The sequence below is a fragment of the Momordica charantia genome (genome assembly GCF_013281855.1).
Source record: "Momordica charantia cultivar OHB3-1 chromosome 2 unlocalized genomic scaffold, Mcharantia_2.0 BLBB01000002.1, whole genome shotgun sequence".
In the NCBI taxonomy this organism is placed as follows: domain Eukaryota; kingdom Viridiplantae; phylum Streptophyta; class Magnoliopsida; order Cucurbitales; family Cucurbitaceae; genus Momordica; species Momordica charantia.
The window spans coordinates 16227012-16253784 of record NW_028275160.1 but is presented as its reverse complement, the minus strand read 5'-3'; the positions used below and the strand labels follow the sequence as shown (position 1 = coordinate 16253784).

At 36.6% G+C, this 26773-nt stretch overlaps 1 long non-coding RNA gene and 1 pseudogene across 1 annotated transcript; one reads left to right on the top strand and one right to left on the bottom strand.

Annotated features, from left to right (window-relative positions):
• Nucleotides 1-4061: 4061 nt before the first annotated feature.
• Nucleotides 4062-10769, bottom strand: LOC148212912 (acetylajmalan esterase 1-like; annotated as a pseudogene).
• An 8056-nt stretch (nucleotides 10770-18825) lies between these two features.
• Nucleotides 18826-20856, top strand: LOC148212911 (uncharacterized). Its single transcript, XR_015789244.1, has 2 exons — nucleotides 18826-19588; nucleotides 20580-20856. It is a non-coding gene; the product is annotated as an uncharacterized LOC148212911 (long non-coding RNA).
• The last annotated feature ends 5917 nt before the right edge of the window (nucleotides 20857-26773 follow it).

Genomic DNA, 26773 nt, shown 5'->3' with positions numbered 1-26773 from the left:
TTGACATCAATTTGCATATTGTTGTTGAGTCTTTAGAACTAATATCATTAGGCTTAAAGTTGTCTTCTTGCCTTGTTTATATCTTGCTTCATTCTTCTTGAAATATCATTTGGTAGATTTCATTCTACCATTTGTTTTCTTGTCTTTGGTATCATCGATACCATTGAAGCCTTAGTCAAAAAAAAAGAGAGAGAGAGAGAGAAAGAGAAAGTACTTTTGCATAAGTTGTTTGTAGGCTTGTACTCACTTGTTCCAAGACGGATTCGCCACGAGCAATCAAGTGAGCAACTCCAAAGGGTATCCACACCAATATCCACCGTACCAAAGGAGAGGAAGCCGAGAGGTCAAGTAAGGGAGTAAGCGAGAATTTTCTTTATTATTACTAACCTTTACTTGTGTAGTGATGGCAACAAGAGGAAAGTCTCAAGATTCTCAAGAAGAAAGAGACAAGGCCAATATGAGCAATGAAGGACTTAAGGAAGCTCAAATCCAAACCTTTGCAAGGTTCACACAATGACTTGAAGATCTTACCGAATCCGTACAAATGATGAACACACGAGTTCAAGGATTGGAAATTCCACAAAGATTGCCACACATAAGAAGATCAATGAGTCCACAAGAGGCATCTGACGGTTCCCAAGAAGAAGAGGTAGGTACTTTAAATGAATATTTTGCTAACGAAGACCCTTTTGATGTAGGTCCTCCAAGAAGAGCATACATTGACCAAGGGAGAGGAAGATACCAACCTAACTTCAAAAGTCCAAGAAGGGAAAACTACCTTGGGAGCATCAAGTTATAAATCCCAACCTTCTATGGAAAGTCTACACCTGAAGAGTTCGAATCATGGGAGAAGGAAATTGAGTTAGTGTTTGCATGCCATAACTATGATGATGGCAAGAAGGTAATTCTCGCAATCACTCATTTAATGCACTAACTTGGTGGGATAAATAGATGTCTCATAGAAGAAGGAACCATAGATTCTTGGATCGAATTCAAGGAACTCATGAAGAGAAGATTTGTGCCACCACACTACCATAGAGCAAATTCAAGGAAAGTTAATAAGCTCTATCAAGGCACCAAAGGAGTTAAAGACTACTATAAAGAGATGGCATGTTGATGAGCCGTTTGCAACCACAGGAAGATGATGAGACCACCATGGCTCAATTCTTAGATGGTATTAATCCGGACATAGCTGAAAAAATTAACTTGCAACACTATGAAGACATGGAGGAACTTCTACACCTCGCCGTCAAAATAGAGAAGAAAAACCAAAGAGGGGCTAAAAGGTGTGTCAAACCTACCCCTAAGACCACTAGTAGAAAAGTGGAGAGTAAATCCAAAGTGCAAAAACAGAAAGTTAATTATCAAAAGGGAGAGACATCGAAGTCCAAAACCCAATCCGAAATTCCTAAGACTAGAGCTAGTGAGATTAAATGTTTTAAGTGTCATGGAGTAGGGCACATAAGCTGAAATTGCCCTAATCAAAGAGCCATGATACTTAAAGAAGGAGAGCTAGTCACGGATGATGAGGAGGGGAAATTAGAGGCCGAGGAGAGAAAAGAAGAAAGTAGTCAAGAAGAGGAAGTAAAAGAGGAGGAACCTCAATGTGCAATTTAGGGAAGAACCCTTAGAGGCACAAAGAGAGAACCTATTTCATACTAGGTGCATAGTAAACTCCACCCCATCTAGTGTTATCGTTGATAGTGGGAGTCGTACTAATGTTGCTAGTAAGGATATACTAGAGGTTGAAATTAGCCACCACACCCCACCAACGACCTTATAGCCTACACTGGTTGAATAATAGTGGGGATGTGAAGGGCGAAAAGCAAGTTCGAGTTCCATTTAATATACGTAGGTACAAGGGACGACGTCACTTGTGATGTTGTACCTATCATGCTAGTGATTTCTTGCTAGGGAAACTGAGGCAATTTGACAAGAAGGTGAGTTTTGATGGTTTTCTTAAAAAATATTATTTTGAGCATTAAGGTAAGAAAATCACACTTGTACCTCTTTATCCAAAAGAAGTACGTATTGATGAGCTAAAATTGGAAGAAAGAAGGTTGGAGGTCGAGAAGGAGGAAGATGTTAAACTTCAAACTAAAAAGAAAGAAAAGGCCCCTGAAAACAATGAGAGAGGCGTGACTCTCATGGCTATAAGAGATGAAATAGAGCGAGCTCTATGTGCTACACAATTGCTTCTTCTATACCTACTTGAAGGTAATGATCTCCTAACTCAAGAAAGAAGAAATACTTTGCTCAGTACTTATGTTGAGCTTTTACAGGATATTGAGGAGACAATGCTCGAGGCCATGCCACACTTGGAGAGGAGAATTGAAGAAGAAGGAGAGCAACAAGGAAGTTCTTTTGAGCCTACCATTTAAGGATCCCAAACACATCAAAAGGCCGAGCCACACGAGGAGAGCCAACATGAAAACCAAGTGGAGATCGTTGAGAAGAAGGAAGAGAATGAAGTTTTTCAACATCAGCAAGTTAATAGTCCTACAATAGATACTTATCATTGGACTAACTTGCTTCGTTTGAATGTAGGTAAACAACTTGATTCGAGAACGAATCCAATTCAAGGAGGAGATGATGTGATCATGTTTGACCCAATGCTCCAAAATGCCACCTACACCAACAATGAAGAGAAGTTTGAAGAAAGACCCACCAAACGAAGAAGCCACCCGAGCGCACGCACTGCCAGGCACACGCCACCGCGGGCACGAGTGGTTGAGAAACAAGGTAGTTGGAATTGAACTGCGACATCGAGTTCAGGGGACCTTGTCCTAGTATGGAGGCAAGGTTGAGTCGTGGGGCTTGGCCTAGAGTAGATCAATTCGGCTAGCTAGAGTTGCGAAAGAGTTGAAATGGCGGTATAATCGACGTGTGTTTTCTAGACAAGTAAGGTTTCTCATACAACAAAGCTCTTGTTCGAGGAAGAAAGAACCTCTCCCGAGGTCCAACAAGCCACAAGGACGCGAAAAAGGTATGATCGTGACACTATGCACCTGGTATTTCCAATTTTTTCGATCATACGCCAAAATTAAAATTAATGATGAATTTATGAGTTTATACTAATTAATTAGAAATTTTGTAAATATTAAATTAAAGAATTATAATCCCACATAAACTTTTAAAACAAAAATAGTAACAAAATTGATTTTAAAGTATATTCTTTAATCGTAATGTAACTCCGAAACATTTGTGCGGTTTGTGTATATGTGTTTTATATTGAAAAAAGAAAATTGTGGGAGGAAGAAACATCGAATAAGTATGGAGAAGACAAAATTATTGTAGGAAAAAGTAAAAGAAAGACAAAGTTGTGTAACGATTGAAATTTCGAAAGCTTCGAAATTCTATTATTAATTATAATTAAAGGTGGAGTTTTGTATATTATGTGTTTTAACTCTCTTTTTAAAATTCAATTAACAAACTTTTTTATAGTGAAAATTTTCAAATTATTATTTAAAATATAATATTCTAATCCTTTAATGATTTAAGACTATTATTACTTAATCACTCAACAATAAATTTATTTTAAATAAAGATTAACTATTTAATCTACCAATATTGATGCTAGAATTTTGTTTTTTCTTGTTCGGATATACCTGGTTAAAAATGTCAAGATTAATATTGTCCAAAAAAATAGAATTGTATGACCTCAACATCCATGAATTCAATGATGATCAAACGTATTTTGTAAAACTTTTATACAATTTATTTGGCGGTCCTCGCTTATAAAATCCCGTAAAAATTGATGAGCAAAATTTGCTATATTTTTTTATGTGGTTATCATTATTTTTTTATTTTTTTATTTATTTCCAAGGAAGTCTCTCATTTTTTACTTTGAGGTGCACTGTGTATGTTGTTACGACACCCCTAAAATGTTTCTAATGATAAATGTTATCACAAACTCAGTTGGGATAGTTCATAAACGTTATTTCAAATCGAGAAGAGAGATGAAGAAAGAATATGAATACTATGATCAATTGAATAAACACAATAGCTAAACAACTTAAAAGAAGAAAAATATATTAGAAAGCAAACTAAACAAAACAAATTTAAACTATGCAATGGAGCTTCGGAAAGACGTTGTGAATGAGCCAATATGCCATGAACATGTAAGCCTTTCGTGTCAAATGAATTCCATCCCAACTGATTCTTTCATCTGGATTTGGACAAACTGGTACTCCAGGAAGTCCACATATTTGCATTAAGCTGAAATCATAATCACCTCCAATCCCACAACAAGACTTTTGCAAGGATGTTTCATCGAACCCTATTAGAGATGGTTCCAATTTATTAGATATATAATATTTTCTACATAAATTAACATAGTGTAAAGAGCACGATAAATAAATGTACCTAGTAATGAAGCATGTCGTAGAACCCAGAAGAGTGCATTATAATAATCACCATATATAATCTTTACATTTCGGTTTTCTTTTCTCAACGATCTAATGACATGTTTAAGATGCTTATTGTGATAGTTTGCCAAATCATTCAAATCTTTCAAACAGTGAAGCTCATCATAAGCGGTTGAATCCTTAGTTTGAAATCCAGTGAGATAGATTGGTAGGCAACCTATTGGAAAGTTTCCTGGAACAATAACTCGAGTAGCTCCATGACTTATGACTCTCTGCAAAACACACAATTATGAAAAAGAAGAACAATAAATTTAGGTAGGAAGAAAAAGACAATATACTTCACACCAAAATAAAATAAAATAAGATAAAAAAAAGAAGAAGAATAACACACGTGACAGCTTCCTTTATAGTTTGAACAACTTGGGGCACCATATCTTCAACTTCTTTAATAGTTTTGCCTTGGAATAGAGCATAATTGTAATCATTCCCTCCAATCTCACCAACCAAAAACAAGGCATTCTTTAACTTCTCGGTGCAATCTTTAAGATGGACGTGAAAGCAAGAGATTAATATAAGGAAAAAAATTTGAACATAGAATATGTATACTCTGTTTACATTAAATTGGATCAAGTATATACAAACCTCTTTGGTGTGAACAAATAGTATTAAAATAAGTAGACATCCAATCAAGTTGTTTAGTTAGAGATGTGTTGGTGACGGGAGATGAGATCTTGTTTAGAGCAAGAACTGTAAAGCAGTAGAGCAAGCCACTGCAAAATTTACTCCATGAGTCATCGATGCCTCTTTGTTCAAATACGGGTTTATCAAAGGGACTCTAGCCGCCAAAGCTGAAATAATCGAAACGATAAAGTTTATTGATTATCGTCATTTAAGATATAGGTAAAGTGAGATAATCGATCATCTAAGGCGTTATATTTTGAGGAGGTTGTATAGATAAAATTGAAATAAAATATTATGAAATGAAAACAAAATAGAATGGAAGAAAATAATTTAACATTTAAGAAAAATGTTGATTAATTTATTACAAGAAGCAAACGTTGGAAATTGACGATGAATAGAAAAACGGCAAAACAACGAGAGAGAAAATTTGAAATTTGAATTTGGATTTTGAAAAGCATTGTAAAATTGTGGATGATTGCAGTGGACTAACTATAAGCATATTATTATATTAACATGAAACATGAAAAGTCGAAAGCACGTACCGAATTGATCGATCATTAGCAAGCCATTAGAACAGCGGTCAGTTGCGTTCTTGAAGAATGTTTCTCCATAGGGAAGGTGAGAAAATGGAGTCATCGGATTTTTGCGTATTAAGTTTCCCGTATCAGATATGGAGTCACCGAGCTGATAGATTGCGTCGAACATACAAAGCTTGAGCAGACGAGCATCGAAAGCAAAGGAAAAAAGAAGAATGAAGGAAGAGCAGAGGAGAGTGAGAGCGACGATTGATTTACTCGAACCCGCAATTTATTTGTTGCTTGAGAGCAGTGATTTTTTGTTATGCAATGTTACTGCCTATTTATACGAAATTGAGATACAAATTTCATAATCCACTCAGGAATAGGAATTTAAATTTTGAATTCCTTTCGATTTACTGTTTGGTCTTAGAATTTCAATTCCTTCTAATTTATTACTTCTCCCTTATCTGATCATATCTTTTAGTGTTTAGTCATAATTTGTGATAAAAATAAAAATCGTAAGTCTCACATAATTCATCATTTACACATTCAAAACTTATTAATTAGAGTGGTCTGTTAATAATTATACCGTCGAATAAATCCTCGACACTAATATTATATCATAAATAAAAAATATTTTCTTAATTAATAAATTCAAGTTTCTTTTTAGTACAATTTAAATTGATTCGAGTATACTAATTAATCCAATTAATTGTAAAAAAGTCAACCTTAAGCTCTATTGGAAAATAAAAATGCAAAATTTGTTACATGTTTAAAATACGTATTAAAATTATGAATTTCTCGATCTTTAAGATAATTTAGGAGTTTAATAACCCATGTTTTAATTGATGTAACTCAAAGTAACTTATCCGTATCCAATTGTTTAAAAATTCAAATGTAATTAAGCATAATCAAATCATAACAAAAAAGTTATTTAGGAAAATCATAGACTTGCACGGGAGCCAAACTCCAGCAACATCTATTACTATTTTTTTTTTCATAAAATTATATCCTTCCTATTTATTTTTAATTTTAGAACGCATTGTATTTTAATCCCCAAATTCATTTTGACCTCCTAACAAACAACTAACTTAAAATTGAATTAGTTTGTTGATGCCATCTACAAATAAAAATAACAGAGAACCATATTTGAAATTTTGAAATTCATATACAACAATCAAATTGTTTAAACAAAACAACTCATCTGTGAAATGGTGTGCAATTATGGTTTGAGTGTTCGACAGTACATCCGACTGGCGATTGAGCATGTTAGGTTTCTACTATTTTTGTCGGAGATGCACCTGCTGGTCATACAGAGTTTGTATCTATTGCACCCAGTATTTGGCCAAGTAAAGCTGGTCATTCATGGCATGGAACGAGTGATTGGGATCGATCAAGTAGTCGATGATCTACTCTTTCGACTCGATCGTCTCAAACCACCGAGTTATCTTCCGTTTTGTGGCCTCCACGCGGCAGTATCATTTTATTCCCACAACAGTGACCCCATCTCTAATAGGTCATTCCCAGACCTGGTGGAGAAGTTATTCTCGCTCGTTCGAAAGCCGACCACTTGGTGACATTATTGCATCTCGAAGTTGGCGAAATATAGCCATTGAGAATGTGAAGAGTCGAACTAACAAATGGCTTACCTCTAACTTCTCGCCCAACTTCTGATATTTACTGTTGACTTCTTTACACGTGTATGGCTTGGATGTGTTCAGATGGTAGTATAAATACTTGAGGTGTTTTGTCTCATTTCTCATGCTTCTTGATTCATTGAGTTTGACCTGCATGCTCGGAGTTCTCTACGTCAGTCCCTTTTTACTCGATATCAAAATTTGCTTTCAATATGTCTAGCTGTAGTGATATGACATATAGTGCGGCAAGCTCGGTATATAGTAGCCCGTCCTTTAGTTTCATAATAACAACTTTGCAAGTTGCTTAAGCATAGAACCTTCCGGTAGGTTGGAGCGTGGTGAGGATCGTAGCTCTCAAGGGAATAGCCTTGTTGATCGTCTCAATAGGGAGTTAGGGGAAGACTCCCCCTATGAGAGTGCTCCAGCTGGTGAGGCTAGTTTGTATGGGTCGAGCGACAACGACGCCTCTTCATATGGAAAAGGGATTGGGAGAGAACCAACGAGAAAGGTGAGATGTCGGTCCGAAATGCTTGAGTTCCATCTAGATTCGCTTAGGCCGCAATACAACATCCCACTTCTTTAGGCCTTCGTATGCCCGAGGAGAGCGAGATCGAGCATAACCCACCTGTAGGGTGCGTGACTCTGTATATGAAGATGTTTGAATTTGGATTTAGGTTTCCTCTTCACCCTTTTGGTTACGAGTTTATGAGTCAAAGAAACAATGCCCAAGCTCAGCTTACTCCAAATAGGTGGGGCATTTTGTTCGGTCTTGGGGTATTATGGCAGTTAGAATTTGAGGAGGAGGATGGCCCCATACCTTTAAATACCGACCCACCGCTCATCTGTTTAAAGGTGAAAAAGGCACCAAGGAGAGGGGGACCGAGCGCCCACGCCTGCCACCGACCTCAACCGCCAGCACCCTACACCGCCACCTATGCACGCGCTAGCTAGTGCTAGCCTCCCTGCGTGCGCCAACCCCTCCCCCCCTGTTAGAAAATTGAGTGTTATCTCAACCCTTTGCCATGTGCAAAACCCCCCTCACCCCAAAATACCGAATTCCTTTGCGTGGTGAACTTAGGTTTTCGTATTTTACCCTCGGATCACGCTTGTTGGTTGGTCACCAAACTCGTGGAGTATTTCCGGCTTTGAGCATAGTGAGTATTATGTGTACTCAAGATAACCGATTGCAAAGGTAATATGTGTAACTCTTAACCTTTCCAGTTGAAACCATCTATATGATTGGATTAAAGTGGCTTATGGCTCGAGTAGCTCAATACGCTCCGGTTGTCGCGTATCATTTCGTATCAGAGCATAGGCTCTAGACTGGGATATATGTTATTTTTCTGTCTTTAAATTTCTTGTCTTTGTCTTAACTTTCCCTTCTTCGAAAATCTCATAAAAAATTCATCGTTGTTCTTGTCTTCCACATGTCGAACTTTTTCTATCAAGTTTCACTTTAATCCGAGCCCTAGAGCCAAAGTTATCAATTTTTCTTCGAACGCCAGATTTTGAGAGAAACTTGGAGAGAGCACAAACCGAGAGCCGATTTAAAAAATCTATAACATTTCACTCCGAAGTCGAAATTGAGCAAAATTGGTGTCATTCGAAAGATCTCTTAGTTGGCTTTCCATAGAGCCCATAATTGATAATTTCCAATATGTGGTTTAGGACTTATCGAGTTTTTCGTAAACACTATTTTTCTAACTTCTTGGTAAGGAGCCTGGCTAGGGGCCGTTGGCCGTTGGCAGCGACCGGTCCGACCCCTGCTCCTTCAGTTTTTTTTTTAAAATTATGATACTTTCCATCTATTATTTCCATGGTATAAATATAGTAATTCCTTCAAATGTCCTTCCTTAATTATTTGGTTGGACTCGACTCATGTCCGATTAGGGTTCATGGACTCTTCACGCAACCATAAGCAAAGCCACATCCGATCCCATTGTGTTTCCAAACCCAATGAGTCATTTCCTATCTAATTTGACCTAACGATGACTCAATTATCTAATTGGTGTTCCATGGTCCAATTAACTAATTCTCAATTAATTTAATAATAGATGAAATTTATTATTAAGAGTCAAATTAAACAATTTAATTTTAAAATAAATAATCAAAATTATTTAATTTTCTCTAACTAAGTGTTATCTCTAGAGGTTAGCAAGCTAACTGGAACATTACCAACCTACAGATTTTGATTAACTAAAACTATTAATTTATGAAATTTACCATTAACCCAGTGTGACATTATACCAATGGTTACACTCTTACATACGGTAGATGAGTTATGTCTACGTATATAGTCATAATCACTTATTTGCTCTTTCACAAAGTGATTCATAGTCCCAAATGGATCCAGTTATAGTTTTGCTCCTTGAGTCTAGCTCATAGTTCTAGTATACGAATTAGAAGGCGGATACCTTGTTATCCAAGATCTAGACCGCGACTTTAAGGGAATAACTTATATACATAGGAGAAATGCACACCTTGCACTTTCCAATACGATTGAGAGGTTATGAATTTCAACTTGTGTAGAAATATTCCCAGCTCATCACTTGAATGTGTTTCCACAACAGAAAGCTCATTGAGCAAATATTTATGTCACTCACACTCGTGGTGAATCAAAGAACACACTGCATAAGAAAAATTTCAATTACATTATGGGTTAATATCAAATGGACGTATGATCATCTTAGTTAGTGACGTGTCTATATTTTCTTTAACGGCTGTTGGACCCTTCGATAGGTCGAGTCTAGCACCTTGTATATTTGCTAGGATTTCAGAGATCGGGATATTCAACGGGGTGAACGTATTGTATTTTCGAGGTTGATTCTAGGCAAGAAGTAACCCGAGTTATTTTATTAATAATTTGCGTTAATTTATGCTTTAATGGGTACGTGGGTAAGAGTATAGTGCTTGAATCTGTTAACTGGGAGACTTTGGTGAATCGTTCGCTCTTGACGCTCTTGTTGGTCTTTGGTATATCTCCTCTTTGGGTCGAGCTAAGACTCTTCAACTTTTTTCTTCCCTTTGGTGTGCTCTAGTCGGTCATTTTTGTTGTCAGGATATCGCTTGAAGTGGTTGGGTTATCTCGAGCTAACGTACTTTTACGCTCAGGAGAGCACTTTGGCAATGGTCATAGGAGGCTTCTTTCCCAACCAAAACAAGAACTGTTTGTCCTTCAGGCCGACTACAAAAGTTATGAGGGATATTACATCGATATGGTCCTCAACGTCCAGCTTCTCACTACTAAATTGACCATGTAATCATTAAGGCTTTCGTTGGACCTTTGCTTGATAATGAGCAAGTTCATGGCGGATTTTCATCATTTCAGACCTCTCATAAACTAGGTTACAAGTTTTCGTTGAACGAGGAGATGAATTTCCTCCTAAATTGTTGGTATTAGAGCCAGTCGTGCAGTCCAAGGTGTATGAGAACGATAGATATCTGATGGCATCTCGAAATCCGTAGATGTTCATCCATTCACGATATGCATTCCCGTGGTTCGTCGAGTCTTTTGAGTCGTCGTACTGTTTGATGGTGGTAGCGAGAATTTGCTTGCTCTCCACCATTTCTTCAAGGTCATGGCCTGCATCACCTCTAGTAGTTTGTATATTCCCGAGCACATCATAGAGTTTGTTCCTCAATTAATTTTGAAGTTTCCACTTCTCTTCGGCTCAATGTCGGCTCTGTGCCTCCTTCTCACCATCAGCCATGAGCTCTTTGCTCACGGCGCTCAAGACTTTGCGCAAGTCCATATGTAACTCTTTTCCTCCCGCTTGTTGCATAGGTCATTGGGAGGGGAAAATTGAGATCACTTATCCTGAGTGCGGGCTCAAACACTACTACACCCTCTCGCTGGAGATGGTTGTTGTTAGTTGTCCCCTATGCTTAGCAGATCAAACACGCCCCTACGGGCTCTAGCCTTGTCACTACCTCCCAAATCGAGTCTTTTACCTGAATTTGGTGGGTTGTGTTGAGTATCCAAAAATGAACTAAATTTACCCAACCCACAAGCTTAAGCTTTTGGGTTATGAGCGGTGGTTTATTCATCCTTAAGATGGTATCAGAGTGGGAGGTCAGAGGGAGTGTTGAGTATCCATAAATGAATTAAATTTACCGAACCCAGGAGCTTAAGCTTTTCGGTTGAGTGGTGGTTTATTTATCCTTAAGAGGTTGATTTGTGACTCACTGATGCCTTCGAGGGCTATGCCTTTGCTAGGATCATGTATAACCACAAAACACTTTCTCGTCTTGGGATTGACCTTAGCCTTCCGCCGGTTGGGTTTTGTAATTCATGGCCTCTATCAATTTGGTCAAGGTCCAGTTCATCCCTTCCACCTTCTCTCCAACATGGCGAGCTTGTTTTTTTCCTCCATGTTTCGGAATAGGTCGATTGGAATCCATATGACGGAGCACCTCCAGGCATGATATGTTTTGGCTCCGGGTTCCCATCCTCCTTGGAGGTTGCTCGCACTCTAATCCTTCAGTTTTCAGATGTTTTCATGGTTATTTTCGCTCTTACTCATGTCGAATGTTCGTTGAAGTGCAGAAACATGGGGTAGAGACTTAGTTGTGTCTCTTCCCACAAACGACGTCATATTTTGATGCATGAATTTGGTTTCTATCTCCAGTATCGATGGCTTCAACAAACACCTACACACGAAGAGGACTGCACATCGGTGTGGTGCTAAATCTGGCATACTTTGATGCCTAAGTCAACAAAGGGTTTATTTGAGAGTAGCAAGTATAGGATTGTGAGAGCGTACCTTGCGCTCAAGGTCTCTCTTCTTTATAGAGGGAGTCTCCCTAGGCTTGTTCGGGTGGATCGGTTGAACCGGGTTTAGGTTTGCTCCATACTGGTCTTGCCTAGGTGGTTTGACTAGCTTGATGGGTGTCATTTAATCCAAACCTATGATGTAAAGTTAAAGAAAAAATGTACAAAATTTAAATTATGGACTTAAACTCTGCAAAATTCAAATTAAAGATTTTGTAACTTGCTATGTTTAGTGAAAGGGGAAAAACTAGTTAGATCATATGGGATTGGAAGATGAGGTGTTCTATATATTTTTTCCCAACACTTGTTTCCGCAAATTCTTTTTGGCAGGAGATGCAATCCTTTATGGAAACACCTAAAGGAGTTGAGCTGGTTTCTCGGCCAAAAACAAGGTTCAACATTGTTTCATTTTGTGTCTCCATATATTCTTTCTACTGTCAATAGTTGAGCTATTGGGTCTTTGCTTGTTATGGCTTGTCAAAATGTAATTTTTTTTAAAAGAAATTTTCAATTTCAGATTTGAAATGTTTCAAAAATATTCTTGAGGAATGACCTTCTGTACGTAAACCTCTAAGCAATATCGATCCCCTCGAGTTTTTGTATCTATTAATATCAAATTAGAAATGGGTGCAGGAATGCCCCTCTGAAACAAGTCCTTTTAAGATCACTCTTTTAAGATTCTGTTAATTTAGAGGATGAATTAACAGAACCTGATGGAGAATCTTGTTCTACTGCTCCATGGAGATCAACAAATGAGGTCATTCTTACAAATTCTTGGTTATTGGTATAGCATGAAGGAATAAAATAGAGGAAAGACGAGTCGGAAAACGCTCAATTTTCTGAACGGTAGTTTGAAGCTGTCTAGTTCAGCTGCCAAAAGTGAAGCAAATGCAGACCAAAAGATGTACTATTTTGTGTCGATCACAAATGAAAATTACAAGGAAAAGCTGATTGATGGAATTTTGGGTAGTTTGAAGAAATAGAGACAGATTAAATCAAATAAAAAGGAGTACGGAAGACAACACTTAATCTAATAGTGGTTCGACGAATGAGGTCTACATCCACTATGCAATGTGAGAACAAATTTCTATTAGCTTTAATGTCCAATAACAATACAAACGAAAAAGGGGAGAACAACAAACCCAAACTCTTAAGCAGAACGACCCATTGAAGAAGGAGAAAACAATGGACAAAATTAAAGAAGTAAACGAACTCTTCTATATTTTTCATTTGCGAGTGTTGTGCAGCAACCAAGGAGAAGCTACTCAAATATTTTTTCTTCGAACCCTCCAAGTTCACGATAGACTTGAAGGTGAAGCCAAAAAAACCGACATGGGACCCACACCAAGTTAATTAAAATATATCCGTGACCATTTAAATAGTAGCATATTTTCATATAGGATTGTGTCTCTCGAAAATGACGTATCATTTCATTTAAACTTGTGTCAATTGCAAAATACACACCATCTCATAAAAAATTGTGGTCCTTCAAAAAATTTATGTTCAATAAGTTGTAACAAAGATTGTGCCATGGTGGTTCATTTTATATATAGTATAAATATATAAGGATAGATTATACATTTAATCATTAAAAGAAACATAACATAATAGTGTATACTTTGACGTCCATATTGCAAACGATGCAATAAGTATAGAGTATAAAACTATATATTTATTTGTATATATAATATTTATGTATTTATTTATTTTGTTATTGTTATTGTTATAAAAAAAAATAAGTGAAAAGCAATAAAAATATATTTGAATTAAATCCAAAGAGAAATCAAATTAATGCTCGTTCTTGAACTATTTGATGCATGTCTAATAAATCTCTAAATTTAAAAAGTGTCTAACAAGTCTCTAAATTTTAAATTTTTTGTACAATACGTCACTAAACTTTAAATTTTATATTTGATAGATTTCTCATATGTTCGTGATTTCTTACATTAATAAATCTATACAGCCATAAAATTGAGTGTGTCTAATTGATGTATGGATCTTAGAAATGTAAAGTGGAGTAGGAAGAGGTTATTAGATAATATATCTTATTCGAAAATATAATGCTAACTAATTTCATTATATATTTATTTGTTCCATCGTTATCCTTATTTCCGCAGTAGCAAATTGGCAATTTCACTTTCCTGAAATCCTGGTTCAAATCCTGGCACAACCAGCTATTTTTTTCCTTCCTCGTATGGAGTGTAAGGTCACAAAGAAATTTGGACATATTATATTTTCACTAGAGCAAATTTTATCTTAATTGACAGGACAAATTGGACTACTAACGATTACTGGAGTTAGCTTAATCTATCTCAAATTCCTTCTACCTTAGATAGATCAACTCGTAGATGCCACTCGAGAATGAGCTATTTACGTTTTTTAAGGATTACACAGGCTATAACTATATCAAAATGCACGTCCGTGATTAAGAACAAACATTGTTCATGGTTGACCAAATGACGTGCAGACCATCATCCCCAATTCGATGGACCCTGTAAAAGAAATCCCTAGAGGAAAAGTCCCTCGACACAAGGCCAAACCTTGAAATCTTGGCCGATGAACAACTCACTTACATAATACAAGATGGGAAGTTGTACAAGTGTGGCTTCTCACTTTCGCTCCTCGGATGCGTGAACCTCGACGAGGTAAATTACGTCATAAAGGAAATCCATGGAAACCATTCAGGAGCTCGATCCATGGTCGCAAAGATAGTTCAACTAGGCTATTATTAGCCGACCATGGATCACGACATCAAGGAGTTGACCAAGAAATGCGACCAATGCCAGCGGTTTGCCAATGCTCTAGACCAACCACCCGAGCTACTCACCTCGATTTCTCGTCCCTTGCCTCTTGCTTGGTGGGGTGTAGAATTGATCGACCCATTATAAAAAGGCATGGGACAAACAAAGTACACCATTGTAATTGTGAATTAGTTAACTAAATGGGTTGAAGTCAAGCAATTGGCAATGATTATCAAGGTCAAGATCACAAACTTCGTATGGAGAATATCATGTGTCAGTTCTGCACACTATAGGCCATGATTACTGACAACGGCAAACAGTTTGACAGCACACACTGAAAAGAATTTTGTTGTGGCCTTGGTATAATGTACTTCAGCTTGCCTCCAGCTTATCCGTTAGAAAACATAAAGTTGAAGCGATAAATAAAACGATCAAACGCGGGCTGAATAGGAAGTTGGAATCATTCAAAGGTCGGTGGGCCAAGCATCTGTTCGAGGTCTTATGGTCATATCGCACCACGACTCGCCGATCTATTGGTGAGACTCACCTTTGCATAGCCTTTAGATCTGAGGTTGTCATCCTTGTTGAGATAGAAATGTCAACCCTTCGCGTTGAGGATTTCAATGCCGAAGCCAATGGTGAAGCAGTTATGTTCAACCTTGACCTCTTGTAAGGGAAGAGAAACAACTTGCAACTTCGGCTCGCAGAATACCATAATTTTATGGCTCGGTACTACAATGCTATAGTGAAGACTCAAGCATTCAAAGTCAATGACCTCGTTCTAAAGAAGGTACTACAACACATTGGAGCATTGTAACCAACATGAGAGGGGTCATACAAGATTTAGGAGGTAGTTTGCCCAACACCTACACCTTGGATAAGTTTAACAGTTTTGTTCATTTTCACAAAGGTATAAATCATCACAAGTAATATAAAAGTGAATATAGTATCATGTTCATAGGAAAGGATTATTTCTAATTACAAAATTTCTACTTTAGTTTTATCTGAACATTAAAAGTTTAATGGTAGTGAAGTAAATAAATAAAATTCTAAAACTAGTTCAATGAAAGAAGAAAATAACACAACTATCAAGAAATAAAAGGCAATTCAAGAAGATTAAACTCTAGAGCATGATTTTATCGATATTACTCTTTTAACTCTTCCTACAACTTTAATCGACACTTTTCTAAACCAAGATTGTTGGCGTATTCTACTTGATTGACTTGATATTATTTCTCAAGCACTAACAATTTTCTTTGAAAAGTAGAGTATCTATATCTCTATGACTACTCCGACAATTCAAATAATTAAGCACGTATAACCCAAAATATGCCACAAAATTTACAAGAATATCTCTATCTCTTGCTTTAATTAGGGATAGCTATTCAAGTCTAGTGAAAAATCTTGTTTCTCAACCTTGATTTACGACAAGGAATCAATTTAAAGAATGACCAAATCTAAACAATGCATTAAAAATAGAAAACGTTCTGACAACCAACAAGTTTAGAAGAAAAATCAAATAAAGAACATGGATGCGTAAACTTTGATAAAGGTGCTACATCAATGCCCTAGAAAAGGATATTTAGTTTATGATTAAATTCAAAAAAAAATATTAATCAATAACATTGAAGGAAGTTCAAGCGAAAAGAGATAAAAGAGGACGAGAAAGAAGACAAATCCGGCGATCTCTCGAGTTTCCGTTCTTCACATTTCTTCCATTTCTTTCAAAATCTCTATCTTTTCTCTCTAAAATATCTTTTATCTAAAATCCTCCTCTTTTCTCCCCTTTGCAGCTAGGACTAGAATGAAAGTTCTAAAAAAATTTTGTCCAGTGCCTTGGTGCCCGATCTCAGCACCTATATGCCGAAATGCGTGGATTTGTAAACTCACCTTCTCCAGGGCCTAGGCACCCATTTCGCCACCTAGGAGCTCACCATTTTGTCTTAAGCTTCAAGATCATGGCGCTATGCTCGAAAAATGGCTTGCTTTTCAATTTTTTTTGTTTTTTTTCTCCGTTTCTAAATCAAATGGTTTTATTTCTCAATCTTTCTGACTTGCTCCTACATATCTAAGGTCTAATAGATTGAGAAAAATTAGTCATTTACAACCACTGATGAAAGATTCCTCAAACAGTTAAGGATTAGTAATCCTTTTTATAAATCGAATGGGGTGTTCCAAAAATACCTCTTCGAAGTACTGGAAAGGAACATGCATCGTGGGTTGACGTATAGTGCAACTTGTTAGATATATTGGGTCCTATGGTATTACTAAGTTAGCCAAAGGAAATGATCCTAAAAACTATCAAATAACTCTAAAACTTCATAAATTACTAGACTCAAAATTAACTTTTCAAAATATCCCCAAATTTATTGTTGTTATCGTCCTCCAGCAAAGACAAACAACATAAATAGAAAGTAAACATGTCGCAAAAATATCACTGAATGGGGAAATAGTAAAACTTCAAAATAATGTTATCTTACTAACAAAAGAAAAGGAAACTAAGTTCAAGCAATGCCAATAATCTTTAACCAACTTGCTAATTTTTCTCCCTTATAGGCCTTATACATATGTGTATGCACAATTCTTCCTATGGCATCTCTCACGAAGAAAAATAAAAATTCCAGAAGCAAATTAAATCATTTCATATCTACAAGCTACATGCAAAATACTAAATATCATCAGAAATCAACGATAGGCTTGAATTCTCTCATATGTCGTCTCATGAAAGAAATCTCTAGGTTGTCTCCCAATAGCACTTGAATTATATTGGCATTTCTTTTCATCTTCAAGGTGGTTTGAAGTAGTAGTATGATGCATATGACTCCGAAGAAAATGTGGATGATGGTGATCTCGCCTCTAAGATGCAAGAGCAGTTCGTGGGGTTATAATAAGGGTTAAGATCTTTGAAGACTTTCAAAATGACCGACTCATCTTGAACTCGCAGCTTCAGCTTGCCTAACTCTACGTCAATCTTCGCTCTCCCCGTCGCCAAAAATGGTCTTCCCAAGATAATAGGCATATTGTTCTCATCTTCTGGCTAGAAAGTCCATAGAAAAGATGAATTTTCCTACTTTGACCATAACGCCCTCGATGATCCCCCTTGGGTGTTTTATTGATCTACCAGCAAGCTGCAATGAAACTGTAGTCGGCCTTGCCTCTCCAAGTCCAATTTTTCTAAAAACAGATAACGACATTAAGTTAATACGGGCTCCTAAGTCACATGAAGCATTTGCAAAGACAACATCACCAATTGAACAAGTAATAGAAAAACTCCCTAGATTTTTCAGTTTGGGCAGAAGTTCTCTTTGTAGTATGGCACTACACTCCTATCTGAGTGGGATCATTTCATAGTCTTCCAACTTTCTTTTATTCTTCAAGATATCCTTCGTGAATTTCATATACTATGACATTTGTGCAAAGGCATCTACAAACAGAATACTAATATGCAGTTTCTTAAAAATATCAATAAACTTACTCAATTGTATCCTTTTTGTTTTCCTAGAGGTATTGATGAGATGAAATGGCTAACTTTGGTGTCGCCGTGTCCTGATATAGCTTAGTGAATCCTTCTAGTGTAATCTATGTTTGTTGAACTATTTTTGTAGGCCTCTTATTTTGCTCTAGTTCAACCAATGTTTTTCCACTCCTCAGGGTAATAGTCTTACAGTGCTCAACTAGATTGACCTTTGTTGTGCTTGGCAAATTATCTGGAAGCCTATCCACCATCATGTTGGGCAGCTGACCAATATACCTTTAAGTTACGAATAGAAACTACCTGTAACACCCCGGCGTTCAAAGTTGTGCGTCTAGTTAACTTTCGAGGATGAAAGTTTTGTAAGGTGGGTAGTCTGTAACGCCTCTAATTTCCGGGTTATTTTTATTTCATGTTTTAAATTGGGCCTTTAGAATTCTCTTTTTTTTTTTTTTGATAAATTAAGTTCATGGATTTTGGAAGAGATTTTTAATTAAATCATATTATATGGAGTTGAAAATTTAATTTTGCTTTTGAATTTTATTATTGGTGGTTAAAATTAAGTTAATCTCTCATATAAATTTTCCAAACTTTTTTCAAGTGAATCTTCTTTTAACGAAGGGATTAGGAAAAAATCACTCATTATTTATAAGACCATTAGCATTTTTTGGGTTTATTCCTTTGGTAAATAGAAAAGAAAAAACAAAAATAAAATAAAACAAAAGTAACCCTGGGTCTCTCTTATAAGCCACCCCCTGGAATTTTTTCTCCGGCGACGATCCTATCTCTGGCGAAACCAAAGAGGCGGCAGCAACTCTTCCTCGATGCCCAGACCGCGAACGGCAGCTTCTGTCAACGATTCATCACGGCGGTGCAACCACGAAAAATCGGAAGGTTTCTGAACGCCCACGATGCTTGTTCTCCCTCGACGAACAACCCACAATACTAGCGTCAGCGCTTCCTCGACAAAATCCCATCGGCGACGAAGTTCCACAGCAGCAAGAAAATCCAACCCACGTCCTCCACGAGCGACGACATTCTCCGGTGTGATCTGCTTTGTTTTCGACGAACCTAACAGCAGCCGACGACTCCAGCGATCAGTAGTCGCGGCGTTCATCCAGCAGCCCAGCAAGACGCACCTTGGTGCCCAGATCTGCGAACAGCTGGTGTTTTCCTTCAACGGTTCATGAATAGCAGTGTTTTGGTGAATTTTGATGCTTACCCATACCCAACCGAAACCCAATTTGCGTTACCCGTCACTTTTTCGCTTCCGACCAGCAAGTCCGAAGCCATTCGAACTCGGATTTGGAAGTCTGAACCCCTTCGACATTGACCCACTCCTAATCCAAGTTATTTTAGTGAACCCTTCGATGAGCTTAGTAGCATGCTAGGACTTTGGAAGTAAGCAGTTCTTACTTGTGGGAATGTTTGTTGTGTGCCTATGTATGAACTGTATGGTTTTATTCTGTGTTTTATTATATCTATTAATGCTTATTGGATATTGATGCTAGATGTTTTTCTATGAATGTTGGATATTAAGTGTTCTGGATGAATTGTGTTGAGCTTTAACTGTTGAAAATTTGTTTGACTATGCCCTGTTATGACTAAACTCACAGTGAAGCTATTGTTAAGAATTATATGTTAGGATAACATAACATATTGGTATTAGGTATTATTGACTTACTGCTGGTGTGTTGAATATATTCTTGGATTGTTAATAGCATATTAGTGTATTGTTGATTTCATAAAAGCATACTGAGTTGTTGTGAGAATTGATATGTTGTGAAAGCATGATTAACATATTGTGAAGTGAATGAGTGAGTGTCAGGGCCGGAGGGCGTACACGTCACTAGTTGGGTATCGAGGCTTCGAATAAATAGTCGATGGTCGATACGCCAACTTTGGGCAAGGATGAGTGTCGAGGGTTTGAATAAATGGTCGAAGGTCGATGCGATGAATCTTAGAGGGAAGCAAGTATTGAGGCCTTGAGATGAAAGGACAAGGACCAATACAGTGCAAAATCATCGAGGCCTTAAATAGATGGTCAAGGGTCGACGCAACAGTTTGATGCCTTGGGTACAAAGGTCAAGGATCGAACGCGAAGTGCCGTAGGGAAGTGTCGAGGCTCTGAATTGATGGTCAGGGGTCGGTACGACTCGAAGGAGTAAGTCTTGGAGGAATATGAGAGAGAATGACTGAGTCGTGATGTGAGGATTGAGTTTTGGCATGTAGTTTACATTTTTAGTTGAGTTTATATTATACAAAGCATGATGACTTGTTAAGCATGTCATTTGAAATCCTTGTAAAGCATGTTGTTTGTGTGTGCCTCTTCAAGTAAGGGATGCTTACTAAATAAAATTGTTGTACTCACCCCCTCCCTTTTTCCCTCCAGATTTTGCAGGTAACGAGGTAACGCACGGGAATGGTGATGGTGAGGAGGAGAATTGACTGGAATGACCATATAGCGTTGCGTCACTTTGTTTTAATTTTTAGATTGAATAGTGGAAGTGGTTTCTTTTAGCTTCAGTTTATTATTTAGTTAATTGTTTAGTTTTGTTTAGATTCCTTTTGAACAATGCTTTAAAGTTGTCATTATGAAATTTTGAGAACTCTAGTTTGATTATTACTCAAGTTGCGAGAATTGAAACCTTCGAGATTAACTTTAGTTATGAATAGCTTTTGATTCATTGTCATTTGAGTATTTAGGTTTCTCGTAGTGGATTGTTTATGGTTGGTAAATGTGGATTAATTTGCTTTAAATGAAGTTGTTGGTCAAAATTGTAGTTTTTTTCTTTGTTGATGGTGTTGAGTGAATAGAAGATCTTAGTAATGTGCCCCATTTATTTTGTTGAAAAATTGGGGGCGTTACGGTTGGTATTAGAGTGGAGTTGGTCCTGTATATTGGCTTAGATCGTAGGTCGTTTAGTTTTATGGTCTTTCTTGGTCTCCTCTCCATCACCAGGTATGTGGACTTGTTATCTTATAGTTGGTTTATATATGGACTTATTATTCTCTTTTATTAACTATATTTGCTTGTGTTTAACATCTTTGTTTTATGTTGCTATGATTGAGACATAGTTAGGCATAAGATGCTCCATAGTTAACTAGGTAGTTTTGTGCTTAACTCCGTGATGCTTTTGCTAGTATGCTTTATGACTCAAGGTGAGCCATTCTCTTATTTATTGTTGTTTGTTGGCGAGTGAGCATAGAGTTGGAAACTATTGGATTAAAAGTTCTTGTATCAGAGTAGCGCGGTGGAAGCGTGGTGAGAATTCATCACTGTTTTGTGTTCCTAGTGGTTTAATTCTCTGGCACGAGTGGAACTTTTAGGTGGTTTTAGTAACGGTCCTCATTTGTTTGTACTCTTCTTCTCTTGAAAGTGATAGTATTGGACTTATCATAGCTTTGAGAATTTTGCTATTATGTCACTCCTTGTTCTTTCTACTTTGTTTTTTCTACTTTGATTGGTAAGTGAATATTAAGTTGGAACCGTTAGGTGGTTCGTGATAGATCTTCACACCGCAAGACTCGGTGTTAGTTTTTGGTTAATGGCGAAAGTGGAAAGTTCTTTATTACTTTGAAGACCCACCAAGAGTAAGAAGCAAAATGTTGTTTTAGAAAAGATGTTGCAAGACAGCAACTAAGAAGTAGAAGAAGATATAAGTCAAGCACTAAGGATCGTTTGACTAGGTAACTTTCGAGAACGAAAGTCTTCAAAGGTGGGTAGTCTATTAACACCTCGGCGTTCAAAGTTGTACGACTAGTCAAATTTTGAGGACGAAAGTTTTGTAAGTTGGGTAGTCTATAACGCCTCGAGTTTTCTGGTTATTTTTATTTCATGTTTTAAATTGGGCCTTTAAATTTCTTTTTTTTCTTTGATAAATTAAGTTCTTGGATCTTGGAAGAGATTTTTAATTAAATCTTAATATATGGATTTGAAAATTTAATTTTCCATTTTGATTTTATTATTGGATTTTAAAATTAAGTTAATCTCTTAAATAAAATTTTCCAACCTTTTTAAAGTGAGTTTTCTTTTAACAAAAGATTAGGAAAAAAATTACTCCTTATTTATAAGACCATTAACATTTTTTAGGTTTAGTCCTTTGGTAAATAGAAAGGAAAAAGGAAAAATAAAATAAAACAAAACTAACCCAAAAGGTCTCTCTTCTTTTCCCCTTCCCTTCTCTTGTAGCCGCCACCCCCTAGAATTCTTTCTCCGGCGACTTTTGTCCATCCGGTGAAACCATAGCGACGACAACAACTATTCCTTGATGCCCAGACCTGTGAACGACAACCTCTGTGCAGCGTTTCATCACGACGGTGCAACCACGAAAAATCGGTAGGTTTTCGAACACCCACGGTCGTGTTCTCCCTTAATGAACAACCCAGATAGGGTCGTCCTTCAGATCCAGTGCTTCCTCGATGAAATCCCATCGGCGACGGAGTCCTATAGTGGCAAGAAAATGCGATCCACGTCCTCCACGAGCAACGGCGTTATCCGATTGGTCTGCTTTGCTTTCGACGAACCTAACGGTAGCCGACGACTCCAATGATTAGTAGCGCGGCGTTCCTCCTGCAACCCAGTAACGACGCACGTTGATGCCCAGATCTGTGAACAGCTGGTGCTTTCCTTCGATGCTTCACGAACAACAGTCTTTCGGTGAATTTCGATGCTTACCCACACCCAACTAAAGCCTGATTTGCGTTACCCATCACTTTTCGGCATCGAACCAGCAAGCCCAAAGCCATTCGAACTCGGATTTGGAAGTCCGAACCCCTTCGGCATTGATCCACTCCTAACTCAAGTTATTTTAGTGAACCCTTCGACGAGCTTAGTAGCATGCTAGGACTTTGGTAGTAAGTAGTTCTTACTTGTGGGGATGTTTGTTGTGTGCTTATGTATGAATTGTATGGTTTGATTGTGTGTTTCATTATACCTAGTAATGATTATCGAATATTGATGATGAATGTTTTTCTACGAATGTTGGATTAAGTGTTCTGGATGAACCTGTGAAGTTGTTGTTAAGAATTATTATTTTGGGATAACATAACATATTGGTATTATTGACTTACTGCTGGTGTGTTGAATATATTCCTGGATTGTTGATAGTCGCATTAGTGTATTGTTGATTTCATAAAAGCATACTAAGTTGTTAGAATTGATTGTAGACACTGTATTTGGTCCGGCTCTCTTTTATTATTATTTATTATTTTTTTATTATTAACGGTTATTTAATTGTTAACATAAGATTTTAATGTAATTGTTTTGGTTAAAAAAGTAACACTAATTTTAAGGTAAAGTTTTAATCAAATCAAATCATAAATTTTGTTTTAAAGAATTTGGTTTATTAAAAAGAAAAAGAATTTGATTTCAAACGATTTTGTTTTAAATATTTGATTTTATTATTCAAAAGATAAAAGATAAAAATTAATTTGATTTTTTAATTGAAAGGATTGATTATGTTCTTTCTCGTCAAAGTCATAACAGCCACATATAACGCGGCATCAGTGGGTTCCTCTCGTTTCTCAACCCTCCATTGTGTTACCGTTGGAGCTCTGGGTATTTAAGAAAGGGGACAAGCAAGCAAAGGGAAGAAGAGTTTTTTTCTTTCATGTTTCATTCTCTCTCTTCATTCTCAAACTCCTACACTCCTTTTTCTTTTATTTTTTTTTTCTTTCCTTTTTCTATCTAGCATTCATCTTCTTCCTCATTCTCCTTCATTTTCACTTCCAAGCATCACTGACACCCCCACATTCCCATCGGCACACTCAGGTCTCCCAGTGTTAGCCGAAGGGAGAAAGTGAACGAGGTAAAGTTTTTTTTGTTTTTTTTTGGAAAGAAAGCTTTTTTTGAAATAAAAAAATGTTTTGATTGAAAAAACCAATCTTTTCCTTTACTTTTTATCTCGCACGACAGGAATTAAATTTAGGAATTTTATATTGAATGGTACATGATTCTACATCGACAAGCAAGAAGAAAAGAAGAAAGAAATTCTCTAGTGCCCGTCCACTTTTTCATCGACTTTTGGAAAAAAGGAAGATTTCAGCTACCTTCGGAAAACAAGGTAAAAAAGAAAGACCACTAACCCTCGATCAGGTATTTCTCGAAAGATCCTTCTAGCTCGCGCTGTGGGATCTACTCTAGGAAGAGCGGTACGGACGTAGATGATATCATCACGACCTCTCTTTTCGTACCTCTAGGGATGCTTAACGCCACTTCGCCAACTGGCGACAGTCCGGTTCCCAGGGTTTGAGTATTCCCTATTAGAAGCCTCATCGCGAACTTTTTGATCAATTAGGTGCGGGAAGGTATTTCACCAAGTTAGACTTGCGACCAGAGTACTACCAAGTGCGGATCGTCGAGGGCGACGAGGGCAAGACGACCTGCGTAATGTAAAATATTTAATGTGGTTATTTAAGTTTTGGTAAATGAGATGAAGTTTAAATGATCTTAAATGCTTGTTTAAAAAAAGGAAATCAGTTAATGAGAGTTTTTAATTATACTTGAAAAATCTGTTTGAGTTTTAAAATTTTTTTTAGGTAAAAAGAAACCTAGGTTTTTAGAAAAAGGGGAATGAATATTAAAGTTTATTTATTTTAGAGATTAATAAAAAGTTTATTTAGTTTATTTTAAATAAGTAAAATAAACTAGTTAAAATAAACTAAGTTTTTTTTAAAAAAAAAAAGAAAGAAAATCTTGTAATTCAAGTGTTAAGTAAGTTTGAAAGTAAATAAAAGATTTAAAAGAAAATCATGTTTATTTTTTGAATAAAATAAGATTTCTTTTTTTTTTTAAATAGGAAATCCCTAAAATAATTTTTTTTAATTTTCGTTAATATTTTTTTTCTTTTTTTTTTTAAATAGAAATCACAAAAATAAATTTTGTTACTTAAAAAGACATTTAAATACATGTCTTATGGTATGTCATAGTGGCAAAAGCATTAGGTTATGACCCTCATTTTTCAAGTTCAAGTCTTCATGTGTACCTTTAAAGGATTGTTTTTACTTTATTTCATTTTTTTTATTATTGTTTACTAAATAGTCATTTTAAATAAAACTTTTTTTTTCTTTTTAAATAAAGGATTTTCGTTTATTTTTTTTAAACAAAATTCAAAAATAACAAGTTTGTATTATAAAATAAGATTTTAAGTTGCACCCTAAGGTGTTATACATTGGCAAGGCACTTAGGTAATAATTCTTATAGCTCAACTTCGAGTCCTAGCGGGCATCAAATTTAATTTTATTTCATTTCTTTAAAATAATTATTTCGGAAGCTCCAATGACGGAAATTGGGACTTTCCAATATTCTGTAATATATGAACCAATAAATTACCTTCCCTACACTCAACCAACTCCCGAACCAAAATTTTGTTTTCGTAGACCAAGTTTTTTTAAATAGGTGACCAATCACACCTTGTGGATGATTGGTGGTGGCTCCAAATCCTAACCTCGAAAGAAACCCGTCAGGGGATGACGTCGGCCGCTCCGCGTCGCGATGATGTTACGATAGCCTGGTGACTCCACTTGGGACCTTTAGAGAGCCAAGTCATTACTTTTGTCATTTATTATCCTGCTATATATTTTTTTTCTTTCTTGTTGGCTTTGTTTTTTTTTTATGTTGTATTATTAATTTTGTTTGGCACCACATGCATCTCGCACAAATACATAAGCCTTCTACCCGGGCTTTACCTTTAAGATTATATCGGAGACTGAGTAGTGTGACCTTCGTGTAATTTCGGTTCCCGTGTATGCGCATGAAATTCTCCACTCAATTGACCATACCACGTAAGCGTACGGAAGATTTGGGGGCCGCTTCCCTCTAAGTTGTGTAGGCATTAACTTTACACTCATTTTAGCATTGGATTTCTGCTATTTATTTATTTGTTTGTTTAGTTTATTTCCGTTGGTGTTAATAAAGTGATTTTTAAGTCTCATGCATTTACATAAGTTACTCATTTCTCACTTAATAATCGTTATTTTTTTTAAAACAATAAAAAAAAGAGTTTCGCAGCTTTCCCTTATCATTTAAATTTATTTTCTGCCAATTTTACCAAAATTGACCCAAGTCTTAAATCATTAACATTGACATTAAATTAAAGCATGAGTTCCAGTAAGGCTCCTACCCAAGAGTGGAGAGAGCAAGACCAAGAAATTGTCTGTCAATGGTCAGAGAACATGCAACATACTCATGGTGACGCATTATCACATAATGTAATCATATCATTACAAAATGTAACGTTTCCAGAAAATCAGTTGGATATCTTGAAACGTTTATGGGAAGGTTTAAGACCAGATAGAAAGACCCAGTTCATAAAAAAATATGGCCACATAGAGCAGCTCTTGTACGTACGAGTCAACTTCTCAGTGTTGAGAGCATTAGTTCAACATTGGGATCAGTCCTATAGATGCTTTACTTTTAGCTCAATGGATATAACCCCAACTATCGAGGAATACCATACCCTGTTACAAATACCACTGTAAGAGAAAATTGAGGTTTATTCCTATGATGGTGGTTTACGTTGAAAATGGCAGTATCGCTGCTTGTATGGAAGATATCTGCTGGTGAGATTGAAAAACATGTGAAAA